The following is a 15,008-nucleotide window of genomic DNA, read 5'->3' on the forward strand; positions in this document are numbered from 1 at the left end:
GCCTCAACACTTCTCCTATTTGCGGGCTCACAAAACTCAAGATACCTAAAACCAGATACCATGCCAGACTCAGGATTAGCACTCCCCTATGTAAGAACAAGAAGTTTGTCTGTTCCTTTTATCTTCTGTTATTAACTAAGCAGCTAGTCTCTTAACTGTAAATATTCCCACAGGTCATTGACTCAATAGTTTGATAAAATCTGCTAAAACCAGGTCATCTTACATGTGGAAAGTGAGGGAGGAACTGAGAACATGTAATATTGTGGAAGTTGCCTTTTGATTTCTTTGATTTAGCTTCTATTAATATTTACAGATATAAATCATGTCTCTTTTCTTCCTACTCAAGGCAAATGATAGTAGTTGAACAGTATAAGAGTAATAGCTATCACATCTGTGATAATTCTTCGAGCTTGGAACCAGAAGTCAGAGTGTGAAAAGTAAATATATAAATCACCTGAAGAAATAAAGCACTGGAATTATTAATCATAAATGCAGACTGTGAAAAGGAAAAGTCCTTCCTTGCTTATATTCACCGTTAAAAAGAATGTCAGGATATGGACTATAATTGTTTCATGAAGTCATACTTCTAGACTATAAACAACCAGCAATAGCTTGAATATTTTAGGAATATTTGTCATGTGTTTCATTTTATAATCTTTATGTATATTTAAAATGGAAATTCTGTCAAACAAAACCGTAACATGTTTGGTAATGATTCTGAACAGTCATTTAAAAAATATTTAGTTTACATACTTTTTAGATGGTGCAGCCTTACTAATTCCTGGAACTATGAATGTTATGCACCACCTTTATGTTTCATCTTGCCCCACAACAATATAACCTGGTATATATCTTTATATTTTGCATAAGCTGTGTTTGCCCAGGGTAGAGGAGGGCCTAGATTTTCTAATAGGTACTTTCCATTGCTGATTTATGTGATTCTGTATACACTTGCATTATTGGAAGTCACTGGTTTTTCGGGTTGTTTTTTTTTTTTAAGGCAAAATGTCATGCTGCTGCTTGAACAAATTTTAATCAGCTAGTCTCGCCTTTGAACAGTGGTGGATCTGTTTTGAAATGAATGATAAACTAAAAAGGAATGAACAGTCTTGAGTTACAAAATACAAAAACGATTGAAATAAAGTTTTAATTCTATATACTTTACCACAAATGGGGGCTATTTTTAAGATCTTTTCTGTGTTCTTGAAGAGGCTACATCCAGAAGAAGACTTATATGCTATTAAACAAAGTTAAGTTGAAAGAGATGAAATACCTGTTCCAAGACTAAAAGAGTTTAACAAAATACAATAACCTAAAGGATTTTGGGGTTAGTAGCACTTTGTTTTAAGCCACTTTTATGCCCTTCCTCCAATCAAAGGAGGCGATAGGAACCATTTCAAGGAGATTTATGGCAGTTTTAATTCTTTCCCTCTTGAGCCATTATGTCAAAGGTGAAACTCTTTACACCAGGTAGGCCAGAATAAGGTGATCACAAGAGCCATATGTCTACTTTATGCCAGTAAAGGATTATTCCATGCTGGGGGAATACTCAACTGCCCATTTAGAGCAAGTTTAAGGTTCTTTGCACCACTTTGGTTCAACCAGTGTAGCAGAAGGCAGGATATGGCAGTGCTTACGGTTCAGTTATGGCTCCTATGGTTGTAGGATGGCATGGGGGTGGAACCACCTGAGCAGAAGTGTGTTTACTTATGAAAAGTGCAGTGATTTGTGTAGTGTAGTGATGGTCTCAAGTTGCAGTGAGGGAAATCTAGGTTGGATATTAGGAAACACTATTTTACTAGGAGGGAGGTGAAGCACTGGAATGGGTTACCTAGGGAGGTGGTGGAATCTCCATCCTTAGAGGTTTTTAAGGCCCAGCTTGATAAAGCCCTGGCTGGGATGATTTAGTTGTTGTCGGTCCTGCTTTGAGCAGGGGATTGGACTAGATGACCTCCTGAGGTCTCTTCCAACCCAAATATTCTATGATTTCTGAGGGCAGAGTATGGGAGACTTCATATATGCGGCCAGTGTAGTTAGCTTTCCCTCAAACATAGCCATCCTTGTGCACATGGGTAGGAAGCAGGATCAAGGACCTGTCTGTTTCACCCAGCAATACCCCTTCTGTGGCTGCTAGCTGTGTTGGCAGCTGACTGCCCCTTGTCCCCTAATATTCTTCAGAATGTGTCTGTGCCGTACGGAGTGGTAAGTGCTCCAGGTGTCCCTCTTCCCATACAGGTGGAGGCATTGTTTAGTTGGAAGAGAGAGTGGTTAAATATCAGAGTATTAGTTATAATAGAATAATCATTCTGAGCCTGCATACACCATGTAGTGCTCATTCATTTAAAATTAAGTGCTAAAAAGAGGCATTTTAATTATTCCCAGCTCTTACACTGAAATGTTTAATTTTGGTAATAAGGGAGTTTATCACATATCACCTGTTTGGATATTATACTTCAATGACATTTCCATATTTAGCATTCCTTGAAGCTCTTATATGCTTTTCCAAGCAGTCTGCAGTACCAGTGTAATAATGATAAATTACAGTAAGTGGCAAATGATTATGACTTATTTTAGCATCCATTGTAATAAAATTATTAATGTCTTTTAATAGAGCTGGTGAGGATTTTTTTGACAACATATTTTTTTGTCGGAAAATGCCAATTCATCCAAACTGAAACTTTTCATGCAAATGTATTGTTTTGACTAAACTTTGACAGGAAAGGTTTCTCAGGTCCTGGAAGGAATTTCTGGTTAGAGAGAGGGAAACCCACCCTAGTATAGCCAAAAGAACAGGGGACAGAGCACACACCTGGAGCGTGGGAGACTCGGACTCAAGTCCCTGCTCTGAATCAGGCAGATCAGGGATTCAAACCTTGGTTTCCCACATCCCAGGTGAATGCCCCAACTGCCAGGCTATTGACTAGTGTTGAGTCAGAGTTTAATTTTTTTTCCACAGAAAATTTGGAAAGGTCTTAGTTTCATTCTCTTGAGAAACAGAATTCTTGTTTTCCAGCCATATTAATAACGTCTATATGGAACCATTTATTAACTCTATTGTAATTTCGCATAAATGAATGTTCATTCTGAGTATTTTAATTCAGGTTGAACTTACCTGCTTAATAGTTCAACAATGCTAGCAAGTTTAACAATGTCATATTTGGGTATTGTAAAATTGAAGTAATTCTGTTGCAAATTTTTAATTTTGCAGCAATTTGACTTCTGATTATGTAAAACTACACGCTTCCTCCTTTGAACAGTAGGTTAAAAGTGGTGGGTACAGAAAATGTTTAGATTGTATATTTTTCCCAAAACCACATCATTACCTTTGATTTATGTTAGGTATTAGCACATTCTCATCATGAAATGGCTTTTGAACTTCAAACACAATGAATCACTATGATTAGCTGCCGGAGGAGATGTCATTACCATATTTATTCCCAGAAATCACAGTGAGTTTATTTTCATTATTTGCACACACTGACAAATTCCATTTCATAGTAGCACCAGAACCCTCTGGCATTGCATTTATGGAAGATTATTATGCTACATTGTGTTTGGTCAATAATTTTTGTCTTGTGCCCTATGAAACTAACCAAGGCAGCCTTGCTGTAATGCCCCAGCTGCTGCTTGTCTCGTTGCTTAAATTGCCTTTTACCTATTTATCTCAAAATGCTTTTCTCAGTAGATGACGCTCCCTGTGATTCAAGTTTAATCTGGATTTGTCCCAAAATTCTTGCATAGGAAAGCCAAAATACATCTTCTCTTTTTAAATTCTTCTGCAAAATTCTCAGCTGTGTGTGCACGTGCGTGCACACAGTAATCAGTAGCTCCACACGCAAAGGATTGCAAGGCTTTTCATCTCCAGATCTTGTTTCCAAAGCAGACTGCCCTTTTTGTCTCTTAATCCTCTGATTCTCACCCCATTTCTAAGGGTGAGGATTTACTCTCCTTTATAATGTGTTCTGATAGCTGTGAATGCAAAGTGTTCCGTATGTTTGGAGCAGGGACTGTCATTTACACTGTGCAGCATCTAGAACAAAAGGGGCCCTAACATGTTTGGCCTCTAGACACAACTGAAATACAAAAGTCAATAAGTATTATATTTCATTGATACAATTCTTTTAAATATTTGTTTATTTGATGAGCCCCTTTTGAGGAATTGTAGAAGTAAGGTTCATGCTGATTTTATAAACCCTTTCATTGCTTTTGAAGTTGTTGACTCATCTGTGGGATCTGGCGTGCGCACCTGGGATCAATTTATAGTCTCTGTTCATTTATTTTGGGGAAAATCCTTGTGTCAGCTGTTCCTCCACACTGAATGTTCAGATTCAGGTTGTTTAATCTGGTTTGTTGATTTGGGTCAGTAGTTGGATGGGCATTTGTCAGTGAGGACAGAGTGGGAATGTTCTGTTTTGTAGATATTGGTCAAAAATTAATATTAATTGCTTTAATTTTTCATATATACATCAAAATAGTGTCATGATTAAAGTTATATAAATTAAAGTATGAAAAGAACACTGCCCATAGTAAACTGCTCTGTTTGAAACCCATCCATCAGTGGTGGGCAACCTGCAGCCTGCGGCTCATGCTGCTTCCCACAGCTCCCATTGGCTGGGAACGGCGAATCGCAGCTACTGGGAGCTCCGGGGGACCCTGCCTTCTGACAGCGAATGTAAACACCGTCTCATGGTCCGCCAGCAGATTACCCTGATGGGCCGCAGTTTGCCCACCACTGCCATAGATAACAAAGAGCCACCAAAGGCAAATTTTTGTGTGCAAATGATTTATTCATCAAAAAAAATACAGATTCAGGTTGACTGAAACAATTCATGAATTCAGGTTGACTTCAGTGACTTGTTCTGGTAAGGGGGGGGGAAGTTCTTAAATGTCTAAGTGGTTTGTTTTGGTATTTTTGAAATGAAATGTTTTGAATTTTCATTTTGGAAAGAGGTTTCATTTTGGAATTTATCTCAGTTTTATAGGAGGGGGAGGGGGAAATAGGGGTTTTTTTAAGCCTTGGAAACTAAACAAAGTATTTAGTTTGACTCAAAAAAAATTTTTTTTTTTCATTAGCCAAATTAAAAAAATTAATTTTGGTTTGACTGATTTGACATTGGTCAAAGTCCTTAGCAGACAAAGGACTTTGAACTGTTTAAAATAACAGCCCTGACCTGGCAGGAGAGAGTGACCATCCAAGAACTGAGAGGTGAGACTGTGGCCAACATAAACAGACCCCGAGGACAGAGTTGAAGTATTTTAGACTTATCACAGTCTCCATATGAAAGGAACGACCACTTGAGAATCTACGCTCATCATCAGAAGCAAGCTCCCCACAGACCAGGACACACCAACTCAAAGTGGCACCAGACCCTGCCAGAATAACAGATGCAAAACCTGCAGACAGATCTCCACTGCTACAATGATCAACACCCCCAGAACACACTTTTCAAGCTCTACGGATACTAGCCATGCCTATCACAACATGTGGTGTGGTGTAGGTTATCCAGTACACAAATGCCCCAAAAACAATGATATGGATGAAACCAGGCATCCACTATGCTCTGAAATGAATTCACACAGGAAAATGATAAAAGACAAAAACATCCTATCACCTGTGGGTGAACATTTTTCACAAAGCAATCAGTCTGTCTGACCTATCAGTCCTCATCCTAAAAGGAAACCTGCACAATACTTTCAAAAGATGAGCCTAGGAAGAGCTAGGGCAAGACTATTAAGAAAATAAAGTCATTTCCCTGAACTGGAAATCACCTATTGAACCACAATCCACGTACTTCAGTAACCAAAGGATTTCTGTACACAGCAAAACTTTATTGAGCTCTCCAATGCAATATCCACTGCATCAAAGACCTCAAACAAGTAAGAAATAATTAAAAAATCAGTGTTTAGAAAGTCTTATTTATATGTAATATTTACATTTCTCATAAAAATTAAAGATCAGAGTTTACTAACTATAAAGGACAGTTAGCATTAAATGGAAGTGAATAATCTATGGTTGAATATCTGTTTCTCATGCCACTTCTATCCCAAAATTAATTAGAAAAATTGAAGTGTGTTCTGTGGCTATTATTAGAAGGATTTAATATATTCAGAAGTGTGGCTGAACAGAATACAAGAATTTAATTTCACAAAAATATCTTGAGGTTTTGGAATTTGTTTCCATTCCACATTGGAAGGAGACCCTCTGGATTTTTTTGTGGAAAAAAAGACACACTCCAGAATAGCCAGTAATCCAGTGGTTGGAGCACTCATCTGGGATATGGGAAACCTGGGTTTCAAGTCCCTAGTCTATCAAATTCAAAGTAGGGACTTAAACCTGGATCTCCCTCATCCCATGTGAGTTCCCTAGCCCCTGAGCTATTCTGGACTTTCTGTGATTTTGACCAGTAATTCCATTCTAGATCTAAGAGATCTTTCTGACAAATTGGCATTTTCTGTTTTAAAAACATTTTGTCAACAAAAATCCTGTTGAAACCGTAATTAGGAAATAGTGTTTAGTTATGCCAAACACCGGTATGCAGATTACTGTGATATTCTTTATGAATGCCACATCTCTTGCACGTGGATGGAATTCATGTTCAGAACATAAGTGGATTTTGTTCCCCTTATAAGCTTATTTGCTTTCAAATTGCACAAGAAAAACTTCCTGATACTTTTTTAGAAAACTAATAATTTATCAAAGTTTTTTTCAAAGATTCAAGAAGAGGATTATCTTGTATAGACAGTATATGCATTCTACTCAAAACTCAACAGACAATAAAGTATTAGTGTAAATCAGAACAAACTTCACTGAAATACAGAATCAGTTCTATATATTTTAATGAGATTCCAGGTTGACAGTCTATCCTTCAGAGCACACATCAGCCTTTTATATTTTGGATTCGGTTTAGTTAATTAGTTTTTGTCCAACATCCTTTATACAGAGTGAATTAGAGTTTGTGAATGAGAACAGTATGCAGCTGTAAAGGCAATCAATCAACATAATGCTTAAGCACTAAAATACTTTTGTTTAATGTCAGTTCTTTAAATTTTCATTGTATTACTAATTCTTACGTTTACTGTTATCTCTGAGTAACCTCTTGTCCTCACACTTGAAGATTTACGAGAAATATGATGCATGCATTGAATATTTTTCCACTGAGCTTTGACAAATAATAGCCAGCAAGCTTCTAAAGCTTTCCAAATTAAGTAAAATGTATATTGTACATTTAAATAGTGACTTTAATGTAGACGTCCCAGGCCCTTTACAAACTAGAAACAGTACTTCAGTGGGTATATGTTAAATTCCAATTACGTTAAAAAATTATATTTAAAATTAAATATGAATCATATTTAATTATATATTAAAATACTAGAAATGCTGCAGTGTTAAAGAGAGAGCCTGAGTCTCACAAGCATAATGCAATTATCTTTGCTACACTTTTAAAAGAGGCTTGGAACAGAGGCAGAAACTGAGGGACAGCCTCTAGGTAGCAAGCTGTCCGTGAACGCTGGGTCCCTCACATAGCTGGCAAGTACACTGGGAAACTGTTCAAAGGCAATATGTAACTGGAATTAGAAAAGCAATTTTATCTAATATAGAAGTGTAAAGGCTGAGGTTGTGTATTTATGTTTCTTTTCTGTGTAACTTGCATGTGTTTGCTCTCCCTTGCTATTTCATCTTTGGATCTGTGGTTTTTCTATTAAATAATTTTTTTAGATTATTTTTATCCCAAGCAGGTGTCTGTTGGGCAAACTGTGTGGAGTGGGTGTGCCAAAGTAAGCTGGTGTCTGGGGCGCGGAGTTCATGCCTTCAGGGGGTGACAAACCAGAGCGGATTTGTACGAGTGTCAGGTAGTTAAGAACTCGGGAAGGATGGATTTGGGAAGGCCCGGGACTGAAAATGTGTTGGTGTCACCCTGAAAGGAGTAAGTAGGCTGGTGAGAGTCAGGGTGAGACTTTATGCTTGTGGGCAGGCTACTCATGTCGGTCTGACCCACAGCTGCACAGCACCCGGGCATCCAAGGTTACAGGGCAGGCAGTGACAGAGCCCCTTTCTGGTCTGGATGGTCCCCAAAATGCCAGTTATTCAATCATGGTCTTTAAGTAACTACATGGGGAGAAGATTTCTGATAAATCTCTGATCTGGCAGACAAGAGTCAATGGCTGGAAGTTGAAGCTTGACAAATTCAAACTAGAAATAAGGTTCAAATGTTTAACAGTGAGGAAACTGATGTATTCAATAGTTTGAAACTTTTCCCCATTTACTCATTTTGTGTTTTTCCATCTGGCAAAAACTAACTTTTTTTTTTTTTTTTTTTTTACATAGTGCTGAAACTAACATGGCTGTTATTGTTAAACAACAAACTTACATAACATTTTATCCTGGAGAAACATCTTGGAGTGATGTCATCTAATGTCAGCGTAACTCTAGGAGATGCTGCTTGTCACGTCACGGCTGCTGCATAGCTAAATAGGCAGAGGGTAAGGGGAGCAGAAAACGCAGCTTTTATAATCGTGGATGTGTGTAGGATGTTCCCTATTAAATTGCACTTTTAGAGCCCATTCTAGCAAATCTCTGAGTGCTCTCAACTCCTTTCGATGGTATAGGAGGTTAAATTTTAGATCTAAAACCTATAGACATAAATGTTCGCTTACAATTTTCCCTTTCCTACAGCCTTGAACTTTCAATAAAACAATATGTATATGGATAATGAGAACATCCAGAGTTACATTAGATAAGATTATTTTTTAAAAAATTAAAGGTTTGTAAGAGAGAGAAACTATTATGGTTTAGGGCAAAAACGAATCTGTAATTCAGTGGGGTAAGGAAAAACTTCCACTATGGCCAAGCTATTCCACAAATGCCCATTTGGGGCTCTTGCATCTGCCTTGGAAGACATGCATTACTGGCCACTATCAGCAACAGGATAATAGATTGGTCCACTATGCTTCGTTAGCTGTGTTCCTATGAGTCTGATTATATCGACCAGCATAGTAGAAAGCCCTTTAATGTTCTGGGATCAGATGTGATGCTTGCCATTTTGGCCAACATGAGGGATTGAACTGAAGACCTCCAGAATTAAAAGCATGAATCTTTACACTTTATGCTAAAGAACTAGACTTGTTGCTTGAGAGCTAATAGAGCCTCATCCTTTAAGGAGCTGGCAGAGAGGGACACAATACATACTGACCAGTGGGTTAGAGTTGTAAAACAGAATTTTAAACACATTCTTATCGTTGCACTACTGGGCAATTGAAAGGAGATAGGTATTAAAAAGGACATTATATTTGTTCTTCTGTTTTTCTACAGCAACTGTCTGCATTAGTATTAAATACTGTAAAAGTTTTTTGTTTTTTATACCCCAAAGTTGTCAAAATAAGAAAATAGCATTTGTGTGCAGCTTCCATTAGTTAGCTGGTTGCTGCAAAATGCAAATCAGACTATTATATTTGGGGGGGGGGGGGCGATCCTGTTTCTGCTGATCTGAATGGCAAAGTTCACTAGACTTCAATGGCAAAGCCCCTTTAAAATACAGTTGATTCTTGCCAGCACATTGCTGAAATTACTTGTGTCAAAATCAGCTGTTAGCACTCTTCAGCTAGAGACCAAACACATTAGTTTGGGCCCAGAATTGTAACAGAAGCATTAGCGTAATAATCACAACGTTCTTTCTGCTCCAGACTGGGTTACAGAGTGTTCTGTGATTGTCCGTGTTTTGTCAGTGGCATACATTCCATAACAGCGATGCGCACGCACACATTGTATGGCCAGAGCTCTGCAGCTTTGGTGATTTGTGTGAGATGTTTTGACTGCTGATCATTAGTAGCACATTGAGGTTTTCTGTTACACACTAAAATAATTATCTACCCAACTGCATCATTCCCCATACGGTCCTTCACCAGTAAGAGCCCACTCCTAAAATGGGCAGGGCAGCTGCTGCTTCCTCACTTCCCCTGGCATTCAGTTGGTCTCTGTGTGTTGTGAGCACTGGATATTGGATGATTTTTAGGGTTTCAATTACACAGTGAAAAGGAGTGTGATGAAGTGCAGTAGGGCTATGTCTGTGCTGGAGAGCTGAATCTGTGCTGAAGCAACAGCTGGGACCGTAGTGATGTAAGTACTTTGGATGTCGTTTTGCTCCATGCCCATGTTTGCACTGAACTGCCCTGTTGCACTGATGTCTGGGTGTCTATCCCACAGTTCCTGGCACAGCTTCTAGAAGCAATGGCTTGTGGGTTATGTAGAAAGTCCTTCTGGGAGTAGCCATAACTCTCTGGAACACTTAAGTCCGTAAGTCCCCAGAAACAGGTGCTATTTCCAAATCCTTTCTAAAAATGGAGGCCAGGCTGAACGCTCAGCTTTTGCTCCTTGCTCAGCATCATGAAAAAAAGCTTCTACTGGAGCTTTTGAAAAGTGGCCCTGTACTGAGGTTGTGGATGGTGCTGTGCGGTACCTGAACAATGCTTGAGGCAGAGACCAACAGTGCACAGAGTAGTTGTTGCAAGAGTTGCGCACCTACCATTCCTGGAGAAATTAAAATCCAAGCATTACATGAGAACGGTGTCTCTCCCACAGGGTGTGTTGCTGTCAAGGCTATAGTCCTTATGTTGCATAAGGAACACCCAGTAACAACTGACAGAGATTATTGAATGTAATGTGACATACTTATGTACACACACACACAAAGAGCTAAATCTAACCTATTACTCCATCACTTCCCACTGTCCCCTTTCCCAAGCAATTCAAACTTCACATGTATAACTCTTGTCTTTAATACAACCAGTATATTATGCCTCCCTCCCCCCCCCAAAAAAAATTAGTCTTCCATTTTATTGTTAGCCTTAAACTGTAAACACATGAATAGTCTGAGCCAATCTCAGCCATCACCACCACATACTAACCTTTGGGTGCTAATGTGAAAACATTTTCCTAAATCCCCGACAACAGGTATCTGGCACATGGAAAAACAATAGCGGCACATTTGTTTTTGCTTGTTTAATTTGACATATTACAGAAACCTCATGTCAGTTTTATGTTTTTGTTTTGGGGTTTTTTTAGTTGACACATTTGGCTGCATGTCCATATTTCCTATAAGACAACTCAAATATATGTGAAAATAATGTGCTGAAACTCTGATCCAAAGGAGGGTTATTACTCGAGTTGCAAAGGAACTATATAAATTATATGGCTGTTTATAAGCTGCTCCTTCAGTAGTTTAACAGCTAAAAAATGTAAAGCGCCTGGAAGGAATCTTTTATAACATCCCAAAGGAATTTCTTTGCTTATTTTACTGAAAAGAACAAAACTACAGTATTAATTACATAAATGTTTGTTTTTATATGCAACACCTTTCACTATGTTTAGTGGTTTTATATTCTAAAGGACAGGAGCTTCCTTCTCCAATTGGGCTGTTGGGTTTTGATATGTATTGTATAATTATAGAGTAAGTCCTATTAGAAGCCAATTGGTTTAGGTGTTTTTTTCACAGCTGATGATAACTCTTGTGGAGGATTATTAGACTACATCTGAATTATGAAAATAGATACAGACATAAGTTTTAGAAAAGTGGATGAAGAACAAAATACTAGTAACTAAAACCTACAGTAAATCATCTGAATCTCTTGCCACATTATAATCTACAACTAAATGATCATAACTGAATGATGGTAAACCTGCGACAGCATTAGAATATATATTTCAGAAGTGTGGCACAGTGCAGCTATGTATATGCATTTGTTATATAGGTTATGGTATGGGAGTCACTAGGCAAATCAGACAGTGTAACATTAATATGCAGATAACTATAGTAATGAATATGTGATGTTTTTGAGCATGCCTAATGTAAATTATATGGTTCCAGAAGCCTGAGCAGACTCAGTCTGATCTAAGTACTCCTGCAATTAATGAGTTGCATGAGCCTTCTCCTTAGCCAAACTGCCCCCTGAGAGCTTATTAACCATTACATGGTGTTAGAAGTGACATCACATCCAAGATGGTATAAGTACTTCCTACAATGGGAAACAGATTAAGCAAATGCAGTGGTGTTGGAACAATTTTTAGAGTGGGGGTGCTGAAAGCCATTGAACCAAACTGTAAACCCTGTATATGATGGAAACCATTTCAAGCCAGGGGGTGCTGCAGCACCCCCCAGCATCCCTAGTTCCAGCACCCCTGGAAAGATGTCCGTCACGGCCTCTTTTTCCACTGACATGAGTGGATGCAAAACTTAATCCATCCCCTGCAATAGGGTTAGTATTAGGATTTTTAGGATGTTAGATTTATATTGATTAGCTCATTTCCTAAGACCCTCCTTCTGCAAATGAATTAGTGTGTTTGGAATCTTTAGGTATGTCTACACTATGAAATTAGGTCGAATTTATAGAAGTCGGTTTTGTAGAAAGCCTTTTTATACAGTTGATTGTGTGTGTCCTTACACAAATGCTCTAAGTGCATGTAGTCGGCGGAGTGTGTCCACAGTACCGAGGCAACCGTCGACTTCCGGAGCGTTGCACTGTGGGTGGCTATCCCACAATTCCAACAGTCTCCGCTGCCCATTTGAATCTGGGTAGAAATCCCAGTGCCTGATGGGGCTAAAACATTGTCCCAGGTGGTTCTGGGTACATATCGTCAGGCCTCCGTTCCCTCCCTCCCTCCACGAAAGCAAGGGCAGACCATCGTTTTGCGCCTTTTTTCTTGAGATACCTGTGCAGACGCCATACCACGGCAAGCATGGAGCCCGCTCAGCTAACCGTCACAATATGTCTCCTGGGTGTTGGCAGAAGTGGTACTGCATTGCTACACATAAGCAGTTTATTGCTTTTTGGCAGCAGACAGTGCAGTATGACTGGTAGCCGTCATCGACGTAGTCTTGGGTGCTCTTTTAACCGGGCTCCTGGGCAAACATGGGAGTGACTCAGCCAGGTCATTTCCCTTGTTTCATCTCGTGGCGATTGAGTCCTACCGGCAGTGCACTGTCTTTTAACCTGCAGCTAGCAGAAGATGATGGCTAGTTGTCATACTGCACCGTCTTCTGCCGAGCACCCAGGAGATGATGATGGCTAGCGGTCGTACTGCACAGTCTGTTGCCAGCAAGGTGTATAAAGATAGATGAAGTGGCTCAAAACAAGAAATAGACCAGATTTGTTTTATATTCATTTTCTCCTCCCTCCCTCTCTCTGTGAAATCAACAGCCTGCTAAACCCAGTTTTGAGTTCTATCCTTGAGGGGGCCATTCAGTTTCTTGCAAAGCCACCCCCTTTGTTGATTTTAATTCCCTGTAAGCCAACCCTGTAAGCCATGTCATCAGTCGCCCCTTCCTCCGTCCGGGCAACGGCAGACAATCATTCCGCGCCTTTTTTCTGTGCAGACGCCATACCACGGCAAGCATGGAGTCCGCTCAGATCACTTTGGCAATTAGGAGCACATTAAACACCACACGCATTATCCGGCAGTATATGCAGCACCAGAACCTGGCAAAGCGATACCGGGCGAGTAGGCGACATCAGCGCGGTGACGTGAGGGATGAGGACATGGACACAGACTTCTCTCAAAGCACGGGCCCTGGCAATGGGGTCATCATGGTGCTAATGGGGCAGGTTCATGGGGTGGAATGCCGATTCTGGGCTCGGGAAACAAGCACAGACTGGTGGGACCGCATAGTGTTGCAGGTCTGGGACGATTCCCAGTGGCTGCGAAACTTTCGCATGCGTAAGGGCACTTTCATGGAACTTTGTGACTTGCTTTTCCCTGCCCTGAGGCACAAGACTACCAAGATGAGAGCAGCCCTCACGGTTGAGAAGCAAGTGGCAATAGCCCTGTGGAAGCTTGCAACACCAGACAGCTTACTGGTCAGTCGGGAATCAATTTGGAGTGGGCAAATCTACTGTGGGGGCTGCTGTGATGCAAGTGGCCGACACAATCATAGATCTGCTGATATCAAGGGTAGTGGCCCTGGGAAATGTGCAGGTCATAGTGGATGGCTTTGCTGCAATGGGATTCCCTAACTGTGGTGGGGCCATAGACGGAACCCATATCCCTATCTTGGCACCGGAGCACCAAGCTGGCGAGTACATAAACCGCAAGGGGTACTTTTCAATGGTGCTGCAAGCACTGGTGGATCACAAGGGACGTTTCACCAACATCAATGTGGGGTGGCCAGGAAAGGTACATGAAGCTCGCATCTTCAGGAACTCTGGTCTGTTTCAACAGCTGCAGGAAGGGACTTTATTCCCAGACCAGAAAATAACCGTTGGGGATGTTGAAATGCCTATAGCTGTCCTTGGGGACCCAGCCTACCCCTTAATGCCATGGCTCATGAAGCCATACACAGGCACTCTGGACAGTAGTCAGGAGCTGTTCAACTACAGGCTGAGCAGGGGCTGAATGGTGGTAGAATGTGCATTTGGATGTTTAAAAGCGCGCTGGCGCAGTTTACTGACTCGGTTAGACCTCAGTGAAACCAATATTCCCACTGTTATTACTGCGTGCTCCACAATATCTGTGAGAGTAAGGGGGAGACGTTTATGGCAGGGTGGGAGGTTGAGGCAAATCGCCTGGCTGCTGGTTATGTACAGCCAGACACCAGGGCGGTTAGAAGAGCACAGGAGGGCATGGTGCGCATCAGAGAAGCTTTGAAAACCAGTTTCATGACTGGCCAGGCTACGGTGTGAAAGTTATGTTTGTTTCTCCTTGGTGAAACCCCCCGCCCCTTGGTTCACTCTACTTCCCTGTAAGCTAACTACCCTCCCCACTTCCCTTCGATCACCACATGCAGAGGCAATAGAGTCATTGTTGCTTCACATTCATGCATTCTTTATTAATTCATCACACAAATAGGGGGATAACTACCAAGGTAGCCCAGGAGGGGTGGTGGAGGAGAGAAGCACCAGGAGGGGTGGTGGAGGAGGGAAGGACAAGGCCACACAGCACTTTAAAACTTTAAAACTTGTTGAATGCCAGCCTTCTGTGGCTTGGGCAATCCTCTGGGGTGGAGTGGCTGGGTGGCTGG

Source organism: Chelonia mydas, chromosome 2 (assembly GCF_015237465.2).
Source record: "Chelonia mydas isolate rCheMyd1 chromosome 2, rCheMyd1.pri.v2, whole genome shotgun sequence".
Lineage (NCBI taxonomy): Eukaryota > Metazoa > Chordata > Testudines > Cheloniidae > Chelonia > Chelonia mydas.